Source organism: Oxyura jamaicensis, chromosome 18 (assembly GCF_011077185.1).
Source record: "Oxyura jamaicensis isolate SHBP4307 breed ruddy duck chromosome 18, BPBGC_Ojam_1.0, whole genome shotgun sequence".
In the NCBI taxonomy this organism is placed as follows: Eukaryota; Metazoa; Chordata; class Aves; order Anseriformes; family Anatidae; genus Oxyura; species Oxyura jamaicensis.
In genome coordinates this window covers 11,572,598-11,589,501 of record NC_048910.1, presented here as the reverse complement: position 1 = coordinate 11,589,501, position 16,904 = coordinate 11,572,598, and the positions used below count along the sequence as shown (strand labels likewise).

Sequence of the window (16,904 nt, the reverse complement as noted above, 5' to 3'; positions counted from 1 at the left end):
GGGATGGGGATAGGATGGGTTGGGTTGGGATGGGTTGGGACCAGACAGGACAGGATGGGACAGGGAGCCCTCCCACAGCCCTGGGGCTGGAGCCAGCCGCCTGTGTTATTAATAGCTTCTCTCCCCATCCGTCCCCCACAGCCTGCTGGCAGCCGGCTGAGTGGAGGGAGGGAGGTGGCTGCGAGCACCAAGACCCATGGGCGAAGCCCCCGTCCTTTCCCTGTCCTAATTTTAGGGCTTTCTGCCTTCCCCAAGCTGCCCCAGGTGTTTGGGGGCTGGCAGGGCTAAGAGGGGTCCGTGTCCCCATGGGGACTGACGTCCCCTGGGTGCTCAGGTGCCAGCGAGGGCAGGAACACTGGAAGCAGGGTTCGATGTAACATTTTGGGGAAAAAAATCAGCCCAGCATCGCTGTGGCTATTGCAGATCCTCCTCAAACGGAGCACATTTCTGCACAGGAGGGGGATAAACTTGGGCGCATCTCCTTCCTCCAGCAGTGTTTCCTTTTTTTTTTTTTTTTAATTTCATTATTAAAGCAAGATGTTGCTGGCGGATCTCGTGCTCCCTTCCCTGTTTTTCCATCAAATAATTCAGCAGAGGAACATCTGGCTGCAGCGAGCGAGGGGGACACCCCCCGCCTGCCGCGGCGGTGCCGAGTTCCCTGCCGCGGCCGGGGGCAGCCAGTAAATGCCACCTGCCAGCGCCGTGCCTGTCACCCCGTGCCACACGGGGACACGGGTGGCAGCAGGGACAGGGACCCGCCAGCATTGCACCCTGTGGAGCAAACCAGAAGAGGGAGAGAGGAGGAGCAGCTGCCACGTCTCTAGCTTGACTTCGTTCCACCCTGAGCTGCTTTTTTGCTGTTGGTTTAATGCTGCGGCCGGCGGGGAGCCGGGATCAGACCGGGCGGCGCTGAGCTGGGCTCCAGCACTCGACAGCCAGAGCCGAGCCCAGGTCTCTGCCAAAGGGCTCGGACCTGTCTGAGGAGGCTGAGCAGCCACAGATTTTGGGGGGTGGCAGGTACCCACGGCACCTGGCAGCCTGGCCAGGCTGGTGCCTTCCTCCCCAGGCTGTGCCCTGTGAAAATAAACATCAGAACGAGCTCGCCCTGCAAATCCGGGGTGTCACGCCTTCCCTCAAAGGGATGAGGGCTGGATCAGTGCCCCCTTGTGCAGCAAAGGGCATCCAGGCTCCTGCTGGCACTGATGGTGGGGACAGCAGGGCAGGGCCGTGCCTCAGTTTCCCCAGCACCACCAGCCGTGGTGACCGGGGCCACTCGGAGCCCCCCCGGCCCTTCCTTCCCCCTACAAAACCACCCCGGCAGCAAAGGATGGGCTTCACATGTGCTCCGAGCCAGCGCCGGTGGATGCTCTGCTGGTAACCATGGCAACTGCCAGGTTTCTCTCTCCTTGCCCTTGCCACTCACCTTGAGGTGCCACCAGGTCCCGGCCACCAGCCGGGCACCCCCACGCAGCTGCCCCAGCGTGCAGGGATGCGGCACCCGAGGGGCCGTGCCGGGACCCCCGGCACCCCCGGCCGGATCCTGGCATCGGGCAGCAGCCTCAGGGTCCTGCCCCGGGCCGGGTGCCCACGGGGAGGAGCGGGGAGCCCCGCGCCAGGCGCACGCAGCAACATCTGCAAGCGTTTACCCAGGCAGCCCGGGCCAGGTCCTGCCAGAAATAGCTCTCGGCGAGCTCTCCCGTGCCAGCAAGTGATGTCATTTGCTTTTATTTCCCTCCCGCCCGCTCCTTCCCGCTGGAGCCACCATACACTTGTCAGCCCTTCGCCGTGCCGGGGCTTTTGCTGCCCGTGCTGACGCAGCCTCGGCGCTGCCAGGCGGTGCCGGCCCCTCGTGCGGACGCGCGCGGCCGATGCTGCCCGCAGCGGGACCAGCCCTGCTCCTTCCTCCGGCAGCGTGGGTGCTGGGGATGCGGGGAAATGTTGGAAATCCAGGCCGATGGCTCCTCCGTAGGGTTGGGGAGCACTGGAGGGGGCCCCACGGAGCCCTGTGGGGTGAGGACACCCTGGGTGCTGCAGGGTTTGATCGGGGAATCCGATGGCTTTGCGGCCCAGCACGGTCCCACAGCCCCGGCTGCTCTTAGCCCGGGGTTCACTTGGCCACCGCTGTGCGAGCACAGGCACAGCTCGGGCTCGGAGGCGGCCAGCTGGCTGCAGGCCCTCGGCTTGCTCCAGCACAAGCGCATGCCTCTGGAGCGACGTCTCCGTGCCGCGAGCCGCCAGCGCAGCCTCTCAGGGCTTGTCTCCATCCCTGCCGCTGCCTCCCCGCCAGCTCCGGGCCGCCAGCCAGCACCGGCGGGTCCCAGGGCCAGGAAGCAGCCTCTCCCCTGGGCTGGGGGCCGCGGGGGTGCAGGCGTCCCGAGGTGCCTCTGCTCGTGGCAAAGCTCCTGCAGAAAGCTCAGCCTGGTCCTGCTGCGTGCACGGGGCTCCAGCACGAAGGGGACCACCGGGCACCGCAGCCCCCCCACCCCAGCGGCTCCTCACTGCTGCAAGTCGCTGTTACAGCTGGAGCTCGTCCTTGTGCCCAACCCGCTGATGCCAGGGAAGGTGGTGATGCATCCAGCCGGGCTGGGGGCACAGCAGAGCGCAGGCAGCATTGCCAGAGGAGGAGCGAGCAGGGACCGGCACGGCCCGAGCACGGCGCCGGGCGTCTGCCAGCACAGCCGCCCCCGCTGCCGCTCGGAAGTGGAGCTTCGTGCGGAGGTTTGCTGCCATTTCGTGGAAAAATGGGTGGAGCGAAACGAATCCTCCTCGTACAGCTCAGCCGGGCAGCCCTGACTGCCTGTTCCTTTCCCCAGTTTCCAGCTCCTCTTCCCAGTGCCGCCTCCCCCAGCAGAGCGGGGGGTGCTTGGAGGTGCTGCGCACCCACACCCGCAGGACTTGGAGCAAAGCCCTGTCCCCTGGCACGGGGTGTCACAGGGGGTCTCAGTGGCACCCAGCCAGCAGGACGTGATCAGACCCACGCCGTCTATGCCAGAGCAGGATTTCTGCCCCACAGTGGCATGGCGGAGGGGGGGGACACGGGGGTCTCCTCACCCTGAATACAGCTGCTGGGGAGCACCCCCTTGGGCGCATGGGGGGCAAAGCCCGCAGCCCCTCCATCATTCACCTGTGTTCCCCCTGGGACGTGCTGGCTGTATCCACCTTTCCCCTTGTCCTCTTCCCCTGCAGGAACACATGGCATCACGTCCTCAAATAATTGCACAATTATGGGCTAATGAGTGCAATTAGATGAGCAGCGCTCCTGTGAGCGCGTGCCAGACCTGTGCCCAGAGCCGCGTCCCCTCCAGCCCCTCGCAGCCCTGCCAGGCACGGCCTGGATGGACACAGGGGGCTGAGCTCAGCACCCTGAAGGGCGCTCACCCCCATGGGCACCCCGAGAAGAGCACAGGGCTGGGTGTGTGAGTTTGCTGGCCCCTTATAGCTGCCTCGACCAGCACACACCTCCCTGCGGGTCACCGCGAGACGGGCACGTGCCCACAGCACTGCGTGGCTCTGCTCTCCTGGCTCTGCAGTGACACTGGTGACATTCAGCACAAAGGGGCTGCCTTTCTCCACGGACCTTTGCTCATCCGCCACGGCTCCTGGCACCTCGGCAGCGCCCCTGGCAGCTCCGTGAGCGGGGCTGGGGATGTGCCAGCGGCCGCAGCCCGGTGCCGGCCGGGAGCAGGGCTATCTGAGGGCTATCCATTTCAATTAGCGCAAGCAGGGAGCGGCTATTAAGTGCCTGGCTATTATGGTAATGGATCTGCTCTGCATGCACGGGGGAAGCCCCGTGCCCTCCCGCCAGTGTCCAATTTTTTATCTTTCATTTCTCCCCTGGGCCTCCTCCCGTACGTGGCATGAAAGAAGAGAACTGTGGATGGCTGCAGCCCACGGGGCGAAGCAGCTCCTCTCCTGCGCCCTTCAGCGCTCCCAGCCCAGGGGCAGGGTGATGGGCGCCTGCACCCCGTGCCTTGGGGTTCATCTCAAAGCAACGGGAAGGGGACCCTGGGTGCGCGGAGGCAGGATGCAGGATGTGGGGTCCTTTCATCTGCTGCCACGCGCTGTCACAACGGGTGCGTAATTGGGCTGCGCTGCACCGGTGCGGCGGCACGCATCCCTCCCGCCCCGCTCGCGGGGAGCCGGACGGGTGACAGGATATTTTCCCGTAATTGGCTTATTTGCTTTCCTTTGTAACTGCGTTGTTGATACAGGAATCACTTACGGTGACACGGCCGTGGGCGGTGTGCGGCTGCTGAATGGGCCCCCCCGCTGCAGGCAGACCCAGATCCGCTGCTGGGGGTGCAGCGTGTGCAGAGCACGTGTGTCCCCAACTGTCCCCAGCACAGGGAGCGAGCAATGAGCCGGGGTGACAGGCGGTGGCCCCCAGGTGCACCCATCCTCCCTGCCACCCCGTGCCAGCACCGTCCCGGTGCCGCCGTGCGGGCAGGGGGCGCGGGGCACAGCGCGTCCCGTGCCAGTGATCGGCTCGGTGCCGCTGTCAGCGCCGCTGCCTGAGCCACGGCGATGCTTATGAATAAATGAAGTGAGAGCAAAGCGTCTGCCTAATGGAATGATGACAAATGTGCACCGAAACCGAAGGGAAAAGGGAACGATTTGAGGAATTCAATTATTTAACAGAAGCTTGTTACTGGTATGCACTGGAGAGCTGTGCCAAGCGCAGTCCTGCGTGCCAGCGGCGGGAGGCATGGGGTGTCCCGAGGTGCCCCATGGGACACTGGGGACTGCACAGGGGACTGCAGGGGACAGGAGCACCCCAGGGTGGGGACCTGGGGGAAACTGGTGGCCAGGGAAATGTGGGCAGAGCAGGGGCAACGCAGGGACAGCATGATCAGCACGGGGACCGCATGGGGAGCGTGAGGGATTCATTCGCACCTCGCCTGGGCTGGCGGGGCCGGGGCAGCCTCGCTAGGGAGGTGCAAATGGATTCAGCGGGAGGCCGGTGCTTGCTGCAAACCCCCCTTTGCTCGGCTGAACTGCAGGCAGCTGAAAGTGGCTCAGGGCCTGATCCTGCTCAGCAGGGCCCTGCACACTGCGGTGCCCATGGATGCCGATCCTGCGGTGCGTGGTGACCAGTCCAGCCCCAGAGAGGTTGGGGTTTAACGTCACATTGCTCAGCGCCAGACCTCGTGCAAGGGACTGTGCATTTCAGGCAGTCTGTGTCACCAGCACCCAGCAACCTGTGTCCCCACGGCCAGGTTGGGGTCACTTCTGCATGGCGCAGGGGATGAGGGGCACAGACGGGGGCTTGGATGGCTCCGTTCTTCCCTTGGGGAGTCACAGCGGTGATGGGCACCACTTCTTCCACCCTGTACCATCGCAGGGAGCCGTGGATCAGCGCCCGTCCCTCTCCCTCGTGCAGCTGGCAGTGACAGAACCTGGCAGGGGTCGAGAGCGTGTCAACACGGGCAGGCTGCTGGCAGGGGCCGCGGGCTCTGGCAGCCAGCTCCCTGCGCACGCCCGGCTGCTCGCTGCGCTGCCTGGGGACCGCTCGCTGCCGGCTTGCATATGCTGCGAGGCGACTCGCTTTGTTCCCCTCCAGCCTCCTTTGGCTGCAAGCCACCAGCGCCCGGGACCGAGCCAGGGCAATGACATCCCGGCACAGCCCCGCTCCCACTGGTCCTGCTGGGAGGGGGCACGCGGCGTTGCATGGAGCAGACCCCGTATGAGCCCCCGCATGGGTTCTGGGGGACGTGCTCCTGTGCCAGCAGGCGCTGGCAGCTCGGTCACTGATGGAGCGAATGTGAACCTTGCACAGGTGGCTGAGCGGTGACAGCCGGTCACCTTCAGGGGGACAAGCAGTGCTGGAAGGAGGGCCCGTCCCCTGCCGAGGCAGGGAGGGAGCAGCAAGAACGTCCCTGCTAATCGTCAGGGGCACTGTCAGCAGGAGCCGTCGGGTGTTCAGATGCTGGCATCTCATGAGCACGACCCTGGTGCTTCCAGGTGCCCGTGCACAAGCGGGCTGGGTGCCACCACTGAGCCCCACAGTGTCCCCGTGCCCCCTCCCCAGGCCCCCAGCAGAGCCCAGCGGGCTGGGCACCCATCTGGAGAGAGGACAAACGCCAGCATCAATCAGAGCCGGGAGCGGGAGTGCAGCCGGGTGATTTAGGTGACTGGTCACTGCCGTAACCGATGATGAGCTGCGAGTCGAGGAGAGAGAAATAAGGAAGCGACACAGCCTGGCGTCTGTTTGCATAAACTATCTTATCCGCACAGAGGATACGGCACCGGGGGAGGTGATAAATCCCCCTCTCCGCGGCTGTGCGCGGAGATTAGATGGCTTTTGAAGCAAGGCAGTGGCTCAGCCGTGAGTTACTGGCGGGGAGAGCGCTCGTGTAGACAGCGGGGTGGGGGTCCTGGGTTGCGAGGGCCCCGAGGATGCCGGCTTGTGGAAGGATGTGACTGAGATGTGCAGGGGACCCCCTGCCCCCCCCAGTGCCATCCCATGTCAGGGCCACACTGCGACGCCTTGCAGAGCCCGGTGGGGGTGGCACCACGCCACACCAAGCGAGCCCCCCGCCTCCATCCCTCCCGGTCCTTCCATCTTTCTTTAGCTCTCATTTGCGAGCGGGCTGCAGCCCAAGCGAAGGCACGAGGAGGAAATATGAGCCAGCTTCGCCGGAGCTGGGTATTTCATTACCTGCACACCTGTTCCCCAGCGCCATATGGGCAGAGCTAAATAGGCGGTAATTGTTTATCCAGAAGCGGCTCGGCGATGCGGCGAGAGCCGTCTCCCAAGGAGTCACCTTCCCCTGCAGCTCTGGGGCAGGAGCCCAGGCACGGCTGGCACCGGCGCAGCCCCCGCGGAGCACCCCCGGTGCCGTGGGATGTGCGATGGGTGCTGCTGCTCGCCCCAGCCTTGGCACCTCTGTCTGCTTCGTGCCAGCTCTGCGGGCTCCCCGTCCCACCCAGGGCTGTCTGCTTGCCGGGGGGAGGCTGTGCAATCCCAGCCGTGCGCCCCCGGCCAGGCCTTGGTGGCACAGGGTGATCGCTCCCCCCTCTGCCGGTGGCCGAAGCCTGTCCTGGCTCTTGGAGGTGGCTGAGCTGAATGCAGAGAGGAAGGAAGGGTGTCCTGGTGCCTCAGCTCCATGCTTTGCTCCCGGTGCAGTGAGGAGGCCGTGTTGCTTTTGGGGACAATTAATCATGGGCCAAATAAAAGCATTTATTCGCACCAAGCCGTCCTTGGGCAGGCGGGGAGCCACGTGCTGTGGTCCGCCTGCCTCCTTGGTGCCGTGTCAGGGAATTGCTCTCCCCCGCCGCTCCGAGTTTACATTTCTCTCCTCTGCTCTCCCTCGGCTGTGTAAATTTCCCCTCTTTGTATTTAGGCGCACGAGCCGCTCTCCATCCCCAGGCCCTGATGCTCACGTAGCCGAGCTCGGCAGACGATTTGCGCAGAAATGATGTACGACCCGCTCGCTCATCGAAGTTCGTGGCTAAGGCTGTGGCTGCGATTTCTCTGCGGGGAGAAGTGATGGCTTTGAGGAGGGGGAGCCTCCTCGCACGCTCGCTCTCGGCTGTTTTGATCGTGCTGTTTGAGGAGGGGCTGGGGCGCGGCGGCAGCACATCCTGGCACCACTTGCCTGCTGGAGGTTTCGTTTTTCCCTTTAAATGAGGTTTTTAAACAGCTCCGCAAATCGATCCCCAGTCACCCATTGCCTTGCTTCTGCCTTGGGTTAATGGCAGGCAAACGGGTCCCCCGCTCCCAGGCAGGAGCACAGGCTCTGCCCGGAGGCTGGTGCTGGCAGCGGAGGCTGCACGGCCCCGTGTGAGCCTGGGGGGCACAGATCTGCCCCGTGTGCGTGTGTGTGAGCAACCTGTGTGTGCACGGAGCCTCCCCGTGTGCCACATCTGCGTGCACGTGTGCCGGGACGTGCCGTGCATGTGTCTGCACATCCATATTTCTGAGCGTGCGCCCTCGCTCTCTCTCTCTATACGGGTGTGCATAGCTTTATGACATCTGAAATAGAAAAGACAATTGGATGTCAAAACCTATCCGAGGAGCCCATTTATACCCAACGACTTTTATGGGATTCCCACTGATTGATTCAGGCCCCATAAAACTTCCCGCAGCAGCTCCCACCCCTCGCAGCCTCCCCGCACGACGGCGGCGTGATGGACTCCCCGGCCGCACCGGGATGGGGTCAGGGAACCCAGGGCCGTGCGGCTGATTTCCAGCTCCCCCCCCCTGCAGCCGTGCCAGATAACGGATGCGGCGCATGTGCCGCGGTGGCAGGGGCTCCGCCGCCGCCATCCATCACGCTGTCAAAGCATCAATCAGGACGGCGGCCACGGCGGGGCCCCCGCAGCCCCCTCCGCGGGGGGCCGCGGCTTTCCGTTCGGAGCCGCTTTTGTCTCCTCGCAGAGGTGAACCTCGCGCTCTGCTGATGCCCACGTATTAGAGGCAGGAGCCTGCCCCCCCGTCACCATCCCGGTGGGACAATGGCTCTCACCCAGTGCCGGTGCTGCAGGGTGCAGGCTCCGCAGAGTCCCCGCAGCCCCCCGGAGACCCCCGGTGTCCGAGGTCCGAGCGGGAGCTGCGGGCGGCGGCGTGCCGTGGAGATGCTGTGGGTGTGTGCGGGAGGGATGGGGATGCTCTCGCCTGAGGCTCGCCAGCATCAATCACCGCAGCAGCTCTCGGGTAATGGGCAGCAGGCAGATTGGGGAAGGCACTGAATCTCCACGTTGACACAGTGCATCACTGTCAAACTCCAGGAGCGAGGAGGGGAGCCTGGCTGGCAGGAATTGGGATGGGGACACGCCTGCAGAGCGGCCGGTCCCCAGTCTTTGGAACACGCCAGGTTGTGTCCCCCACCCGGGACAGGAGAGGGACACAGGGCTCAGCCCTGTCCTGCATTTATCTGCAAGAAAACCCAGCAAACCTCTTTACAAACGAATGCGCAGCTGCAAAGGTCCCCATTATCCGTGCAGACAGCACACGGGATCGGTGGCTGTCCCTGGGGCGGGCATGGCCGGGGGGCTGGTGCAGGTCCCCCTGTGTCACCGGGAATCAGGCACGCTGTGCAAGCCCTGCAAAAGTCGGCGCGAGGCTCGACACATCCCGCTGGCCTTGTTCGCAGGGTGCTGGCCCAGCGCCATCGCTCCTCGCTGCGGGGGGAGCCGTGGTGGTGACAGACCCTCCCCGGCGTCCCCGAGCTGCTGGCACTTGTCGGAGCCACTCGGGCAGCCGCTGCCCGGCAGCGCTCTCCTTCCCCTGGCTGAGCACGCTGACCTTTCCCTTTCCCTTTCCCAGCATTTCGCGGCTCAGCCCCCAGCCCGCTGCTCCTGCCAGCTGCAGCGAGGAGCGGGGGGCACGGGGGGGCTGCTAGAGATGGGCAGCCCGATCCCTTCCCCCCTCTGCTCTCCTCCCAGCCCTCTCCTCCCCGGCACTCATCCGGCACCTATGAATATTTATACCTCCCGGTGTGCAGTGAGAGCTTGGACACAATCAGGACACTGGAATCGTTACGCAGGGGCTGCCGGCGTGTGCCCGGTGAGGGGGGCACCTGCGGCACCCAGGCGGCAGATGAGGGTGAAAGGCAGAGCCTGATCTTCCTGCTCCATGGAGAGGATGGAGGACACGGCCCCGGGACTCCCGAAATTTGGCCTGAAGAAGCCCGGCGCAGCCTCCTTTCTGTGCAGGCCACCAGATTTCAAGAGCACGGGAGCGCAGCTGCTGCGTCGCCATCGCATTGCCGCTGTGCTGCCGTTGCATTGCAGCTGCACAAAGTCCTGGATGAATCCCCCTGCCCCCTGCAGCCCGGAGCCCTGGCCGCATCCTGACGCCTGCGGAGCCCCTCGGCAGCACGGCCCTGGGGCTGGCGCTCAGCCCCGGGAGTCACGGGAAGGGCAGGCACACGCCGGCTCCGCCGTGCACCGCGCGGGGCGACATCTTCCCACCCCCTTTTATAAAAAGCAACGCTCCTGTAATAAAGAATTTAATAACCCGCTGTGCCTGTGTGGATAGAAAACTCATTTGTTTAATAGGCAGCAGTTTGGCTTTGTCATGTTCATTTAGTTTTTAATGACGCACAGTTGTGCCAATATTGATTTTAGCTTATAGGGACTCAAAAAATTTACTATCTGGAATTATCTGAAATGTAGCCGTTTTATCCGGCAGTCAGGAAGACGGATCGCTCCCCCGCCTCGCTGCCGGGGCCGGCACGGCTGCACAAGCTGCTCGCGATGGGCTCCACGTGGCCCTGAGCCTGTCCCCACCTCGCCAGGCCGCTGGGGACACGGGGCAGGGCTGGGCTGCAGCCCCCGTCCCCGCGGATGCCCCAGGTCACCCGGCTGAGCGCCGCCAGCTGCTGGTGCTGGCCGGCCCCGCGCATGGGGAAACTGAGGCAGGGGGCAGGGGGGTGGCCCTAGGTCAACCTCTGCCTCCAGGGAGAGGATTGGGTGCGTGCCGGGCTCTCCGCCTGCCTTTCGTGAGGCTGTTTGGGGTGGAAAGAAACATTTTGGTGGATCTGGGACCAGAGCTGGCTCCTGGGGGCTGCAGGCGGTGAGCCCCCGGGTAACCAGGGGGTGCTGGGGGCAGAAGCAGCCCCATGGCTCCCCACTGGCAGCCCTCGCAGCACATCCCTGCCTCGCCTGCTCCAGCCCGGAGCTGTCTCCATTTCCTTGGCTCATTTTTAATGAGTCAGCAGTCGGTGCGCAGCCTGTCCGTCCCCCCCCCGCCTGCCCCTCCTCGGCTGCTCGCTGCGCGGGGTGACAATTGGCAGCAGATCGCATCGACAGGCTCTTATTGAGCGGAATTACTCGGCAGGAACCGGCCACGATCCATTTCCCACATGTCTGAGCACATCTCTGCGCCCGGCCCCGGGGGGAACGTGGCGATGGCTCGGGGTGCACCCCCCTGCCCAAAACCCGGCAGAGGGGAGAGCCGGAGGGGCGCAGAGCCCACAGCCATCCTGCTGGGTGCTGGGCACGGGGAGGGGGCTGCGCAGAGCCCCCCATGCCCGGGTTCCCCCGGGGTCCTGATCCCAACCTGACTTTTTGCCAGTGCGCGCGGAGTAATTCACTTTGAGGTTTTGCTGCTGTTAACAGGATTGATTGAGGAGCCGGTAATTGCATCTCCCTTAAATGCCCCTGGGGCTTTGCGGGCACACGGGCAGGGGTAAGGAATGGCTGGTATTTGGGGTGGGGAGGCTCTGGGAGCCCCGCAAAGCAGTGTGCTCCCCTCCCCAGCTCCCCACTTGTGCCCAGTCCCCTTTGCCGGTTCAGCAGCGCTGCGGCAGCCAGCCACACCAGGCACGGCGATTCATGCTCAGCATTATTCACTATGCAAGCCTGTAAATATATTATTTACTATTTCTACTATTATTATCCATTATTTATGACCTAATGCTGTAGTGCTGGAAATCAGTACAGCACCTGAAGTGCCCTGTGCTGGGAAAGCACCCACCAGGTGATGGAGAGCCCCCGCACCGCGCCGGGCTGGAGCACCGAGGCTGGGGCTGAGCTGGGCAGGCACGGTGAGGTGGGGGAACCTGGGGTGTGGGGGGCACATGGGGGAAGGGTGGACGTGGCCTCGCTGGAGGAGATGGTTCCTGCAGCAGCAGCATGTGGAGAGCCAGCAGCGTGACCCACATGGCGTGGTGAGCAGGCGAGCGAGCCCCGCTGAGTGTCACGGCACACGAGGACACGTGGGGCTGGACCCGATGGCCATGGGGAGCAGCCCCCCACTCTGGGCATTCCTCTGTCGTTTTCAAATTACAGCATATCAGGGACCAAAACAGCCCGCCATGGGCATGTAGTGGAAGGAGCCAGCAGCCCCCCGCCCTTGTTCTAGTCGGGGGCCTGATCCTGCACGAGGCACGGCGGCGCCCAGCGAGGTCCCCGTCCTTTGCTGTGGCCTGTGACCCTGTCAGCGAGGGGACAGGGCTTCCCCTCCCCTCCGTGTCAGCCAGGGCAGGAGGCTGGCACAGGGGGATGCCGAGGGGCTGAGCACACAGGTGCGTTACATCGCCCCGCTGAAGGCAGACCTATTAAGTCTGAGCCAGGGGGGGCTTGGAGGTGCCTGCAAGGCTGGGACCAGAAGCCTGGGAAGGAGCAGGAGGAGGCTGAGCTCTGTGTGGAGCCCGGTGAGGACTGGTAAGAGGGGTTTTGCCTCTTGTTTCTCTCTTTGTGCTGCTGCTGTGAATTGGAGTGCCCAGGGCCGAGGTGGGTCTGCGTGGCTCTGCGCACACCTCGGTGCGGCAGTTCCGAGGCCAAGGGGTGCTGCAGGGAGCTTGGGTGGCTTTGATTTGTGCTCCTGAAAAGGGAGCTGGCGTCCTACCAAGTGCTTTGCTTTTGGGTATGGTGTGTCCATCAGAAAACCCTCCTCTGAGTTTCAGACACGTGGGGAGCTGGGGGCTGGAAGCGTGGTTACTGCGGGTGCCCTGCCCGGGGGCACGGAGCTGGAGGGGCTGAGACCCAGGCAGCTCACGGCGCTGCCAGCACACGAGGCTCGGCAGTGAGCACCTCAAAAACCTCAACTTGTGGCTGCTGGCGATTAAGTGAGAGCCTTGGATCCAGCTCCCAGCCAACCCGGCCGGTCCCCAGCTGCCATTACTGAGAAGCACTCAGGAAGGCGGCCTTTAAATGTTAAGCAACCATTTAAAATGAGCCAAAGCCTTAGTTTAAATTTTTAATCTCTTGATTTAAAAGTCAGCCTTGCGGCTGGGGCTGCCGGCGGAACCCGGTGCTGGCCCTCGGGCATTTCCGTGCCGGTGGCTGCGGTGTGGGGCCGCGTTTCACCTTCATCCTGCCTGCACGAAGAGGAGCCAGCTTTCCCCAGACCCATCCTGGGGGCTCCTCTCGGCTCCTTGCAGCCTGCAGGAAAAGCACAGCTCAGCTTTGGGGTGGCGGAGGAGCCGTTGCCGTGTCCAAGCCTCAGCAGTGACTTCGGGGTGGGGAGCCAGCCCCACAAAGCCCGCATGCAGGGTGCTCGTTAGCCCTAATAACAGGGGAGGGCTGTGGGGCTCGTGGTCCCTGGGCTGCGGTTTGGGCTGTTTGCTTTAACGCGGGCATGTTTAGAAATGCTTCTGCTCCCCGGTAGCTGCTCCAGAGGAGGATTTCTCCGTGGCTGGAGAAGGGCTGAGGAGTCTGGAGCTGTCAGAGCAGCGTTTCCCCGCTGTGGGGCTCGAGGAGCCTCCTGCCTGTCGCAGCGCTGGGGTCCTGCTGAGCCCCCATGGGGAGAGGGGCTGGTGGCTGCCCCCTGCCCTGCCCCGAGCTGCGGGGGGGAGCTGATAAAAGCTCTGTGCTGGAGCGAAGGCTCCTGGTTGTGCCTGCTTCCCAGCGGAGGACGGCTGTGGGGATGAACGCCGCCTCCTCTCACACCTCCGGCGTGGTGGGGACTGATGGCGTGAGGGTGGAGCAGAGCTGGGGAGATGTTTCCCTGCTCCGGGGAGTTTCTGGCTCGTTCCCAAACCACTGCTCGCCACGGGGAGAGAAGGATCCTGCTCAGAAATGGGGCAGGAAGATGTCCCTGCGTTGCTCTGCCAGCTCAGGAGCCCCTCGGCTCTGCAGTCCCTGCACGGAGTGTGGGGACATGCGGCTCAGGCTCATGGAGGGTTTGAAGGAAGGTCTTAATTGGGCTGAGACGCCCCGAGCAGCTGATGCTGGGAGAGAGCTCCCAGCTGGGAAAGGGAGCGGAGCTGGCAGGTAGAAGGCGTTCGCTCCTCTTGCTATTCCTTCTCCTGGTATTTTATTTTAAAGTCATCAAATATTAAAGATGTTTCTGTTCCGAGCTGGTTCGGAGGCCCTTTGCACAGCATCCGGGGGCAGCGTGGAGCCCCGTTTGATGCCCTTCAATGGGGAGGCAGCTTCAGCCCTGCTGAGAGCAGAGCATCTGCGGCGTGCAGCCCTGCCCGGGGGCTGGGAAACCATCCCGCAGCCCGAGGTGTGCGGTGGCTGCCTCGCCCCGCGCTGCCCGGGCTCTCCTGGGGAGCAGGGAAGTGCCCGAAGCCCAGCTTTAAAGAGAGGAGCTCGCAGAGCAGAGTCTGCTCGTGGTCTATGGAACCACCTTGAATTCACCCCTCCAGGAGAGCAGATGCTTCTGGAGGGGGGGGGGGGGAAAAAAAAAAAATGGAAAAACAAAACGCAACTTCCAATCTTAATTACGAAGGAGAAGTATGGGGGAGCCTCGCCGCAGCCAGTCAGTTATCCTGGCTGCTAGGAACGTGCGCCTTATTGCTAGTCTGGGTATGTCTGGCTTCAGCTTCTGCCGGTGGGAGCTTGTTATACCTCTATCTGCGAGACTGCAGAGCCTCCATTATCCAATTTCTCTTCCCTGCGCCGGTGCCGACAGCCTGTGGTTACATCTGCCGCCTCTCCCCTCGGATGGCAGGGGAGGGCTGGGGGGCTTCCAGCCCCTTCCTGGAGCTCTGGGGGCCCTGCGTCCCCGTGGCAGCCAGGGACAGGAGGTGGCACGCTGCTTTCTTGCTCAGGGAGCTGTGACGGTGCTGAGAGAGCTGGGGCCTCGTCTGAGGAAGACAAGGGGTGCCGAGGACGGCTGAAAGAAGCTCTTGGCTGTTGTCCTGTAGCCTTTGGATAGTGCTGACTCTTGGTCCCCAAAGCGCCTGACATCTGAGCAAAGACTTCTACATTTCAAACAGCCTTGATCTTTTTTTGGAACTTGCCTTGGTTTCAGACAAGAGTTTTTTAATTCAAGCCTAGCGACGTATTTTGGGTTTGACTTTGATGCGCCCTCTTCAAGCAGGAGGCAAAATAACAGCTTTCAGCTCTACAAATAGGCCTGAGGCTGCCTTCTGCTGCCTGCGGGGCTGCGCAGGGCAAACCCCTCATTAGCTGAGGCCCCGAGCAGCAGCCGGTGGCCGTGCGGCTTCTGTTGGGGGCTGGAGCCCCCTGCTCTGGGAGACAGCAAAGGGGGTTTCTGGAGGGGAGCTCAGAAACTTCCCCCCCCCATGTGCCCTTGGAGACCTGCGCCTTTTCACCCCTTCCAGAATCCTCTCGGAGAGGCGAGAGTCGTGCAGCCGGCTCGCAGCTGGTCTGTGCACGAGCCTCAGCGTAATGACAAGTGACACTGCCCTGCATCGTAGCTCAGGAGCTGGGATGCTTGATAGGCCACGGGGTGTTGCCGGAGGGTTGGGGCAAAGCTGATGCCAGATGGAGAGATGGGGTGGGGGTGCACAGATATCGCCTGGTTTGTGCCGGGGTCACGGGGACTGGGGCAGCGTGGGTGCCGCCAGAGCTGGGCGCCCTCTCTGCGGTGTGCCAACGTTGCCCAGGGAAGGTGTCAGCTTTTCCAGCCACCCCTGGAAACAGCTACGGGGCTGCGTGCGGGAACTTGCTCCTGCTCGGAGAAATCATGGCAGAGGAGAGCTGGCATGGAGCAGGCAGGGCTGGGTGGGAGCGTTGCTGCGAGATCCAAACTCTTCCAGTCCACCCGGGTGGCTGTGGGGAGCCAGGTACCTCTGAGAGCAGGCAATAAAGGGCTCACACCTTGGCAAGATTAATGGTAATAACCATAAATCAGCACTGGCAGCAGGGGCAGGTGCTGAATTTATGGCCCTGGAGACAGGAATTCCAGTTCTTTCAGGAACAAAGCCCTGACCCTGCGGGGGGCTGGGAGCGTGCTGAGCGCTCTCGCGGCTGCTCCCCGCCGCAGCACGTGTTAGTGCTGCGGCACCGGGCTCCAAGCCCCCCGCGGGGTGCTGCGCTCGCCCCTGGCAGGGCAGCCTTCCTCCCCGCTGGTTCCAGCCCGCGCTGGGGAACACCTCCTCGAGGGGCGAGCCAGGCTTGCAGCCTCCCACAGCACATCGATCCCTGTCGTCTCGGTTGAGAATGCCAGCCACGGAGCTGATTAATGCTGGGGTGGGCAAGTGCTGGGTTATTGTTCAGTCTTGCCTTGAGAGGTCGATGGGAAATTTGGCAGTAGCTCTCCAAACACGCAACATTGTCGCCCTGAGCCCTGTGCATGATTTACATGTGAGCCTATACCACGTAGTGAAAACGCATGCCGGTGCCCAGGCACCAACACGCAGTTGTACAAGGCTCGTGTGAGAATGCTCCCCCTGTCCCTGCCCTGATTTGACCCTCTGGTGCTGGGCCTGGCTTCAGACTAATCTGCCCGTGCTCTCACCCTGATCCTCAATAGGTCCCTTGGCTCAAAGGTACTGCCCGTGCTCAGGAGGCTGATCCGGCATTCAGGGTGGGTGTTTCCTTCTATGTGAACGGCTTGGGTCCTTGGGTGTTAACGCTCAGTTGCAGCCCTGACTGAGCTGCTCTTCCTCACCAAATGCGAGGCACTGTACTGACATAAAGCAGTCATTTTTGAAGGATGTGTGATCAAGGCCTGATCCTGCTGGGAGATCTGGGCTTGAGGAGTTGCAGGATTGGGCCTGAAGAGGTGGTATGTTATTTGGGAGGTGCCGTTGGCTCGTCTCTGGGGTTCGAGCTTCTATTTTTTTCCAGAACCCTGTACCGTTTGCGTGGATAATTTTGTGGCAGCGAGTTCGGCTTTTGTGCTGCCTCGGGGCCCGCACTCTGTCCCCTTCCTGCAAAACGGGGGCTGGGTGCAGATGCTGTGAGCGCTGTCGAAGGGGGGGCAGCGGGGAGGGGGGCGGCTCCAGGCGCCTGGCGAGGCGAAACCTGCGGAGGGGCAGCTCCTGCTGCCGCCCCAGCCGGGGGCGGCGGGCTCGGCCGGACATTTTGGGGGCGGGGGGTACCCGCTCCGCACCAACCGGGGGCGGCCGGAGGGGACGCGCCCGCTTTCCCCCCCGCCCCGCGGCTCCGTGCGCGCCCGGCCGCGGCCGCTGGGTAGCGCTCGGAGCCGCGCCGACTCCCCGCCTCCCCTGCTCGGGCTGCCCCCGGCTCCGCCGAGCCCCGCCGCCGCGGCTCACTCGGCCGCCGCGCCGCGCAGGAGGAGCAGGCAGCCGGCCGGA

General features: G+C 63.5%; 1 long non-coding RNA gene across 1 annotated transcript in view; it reads right to left on the bottom strand.

Annotated features, from left to right (window-relative positions):
- Positions 1-16,904, bottom strand: part of LOC118175899 — a 21,674-nt gene that overhangs the window by 4,005 nt on the left and 765 nt on the right. Inside the window, exon 2 of the long non-coding RNA XR_004755184.1 lies at positions 10,947-10,956. This is a non-coding gene — a long non-coding RNA (uncharacterized LOC118175899). The remainder of the gene's footprint in view (positions 1-10,946; positions 10,957-16,904) is intronic.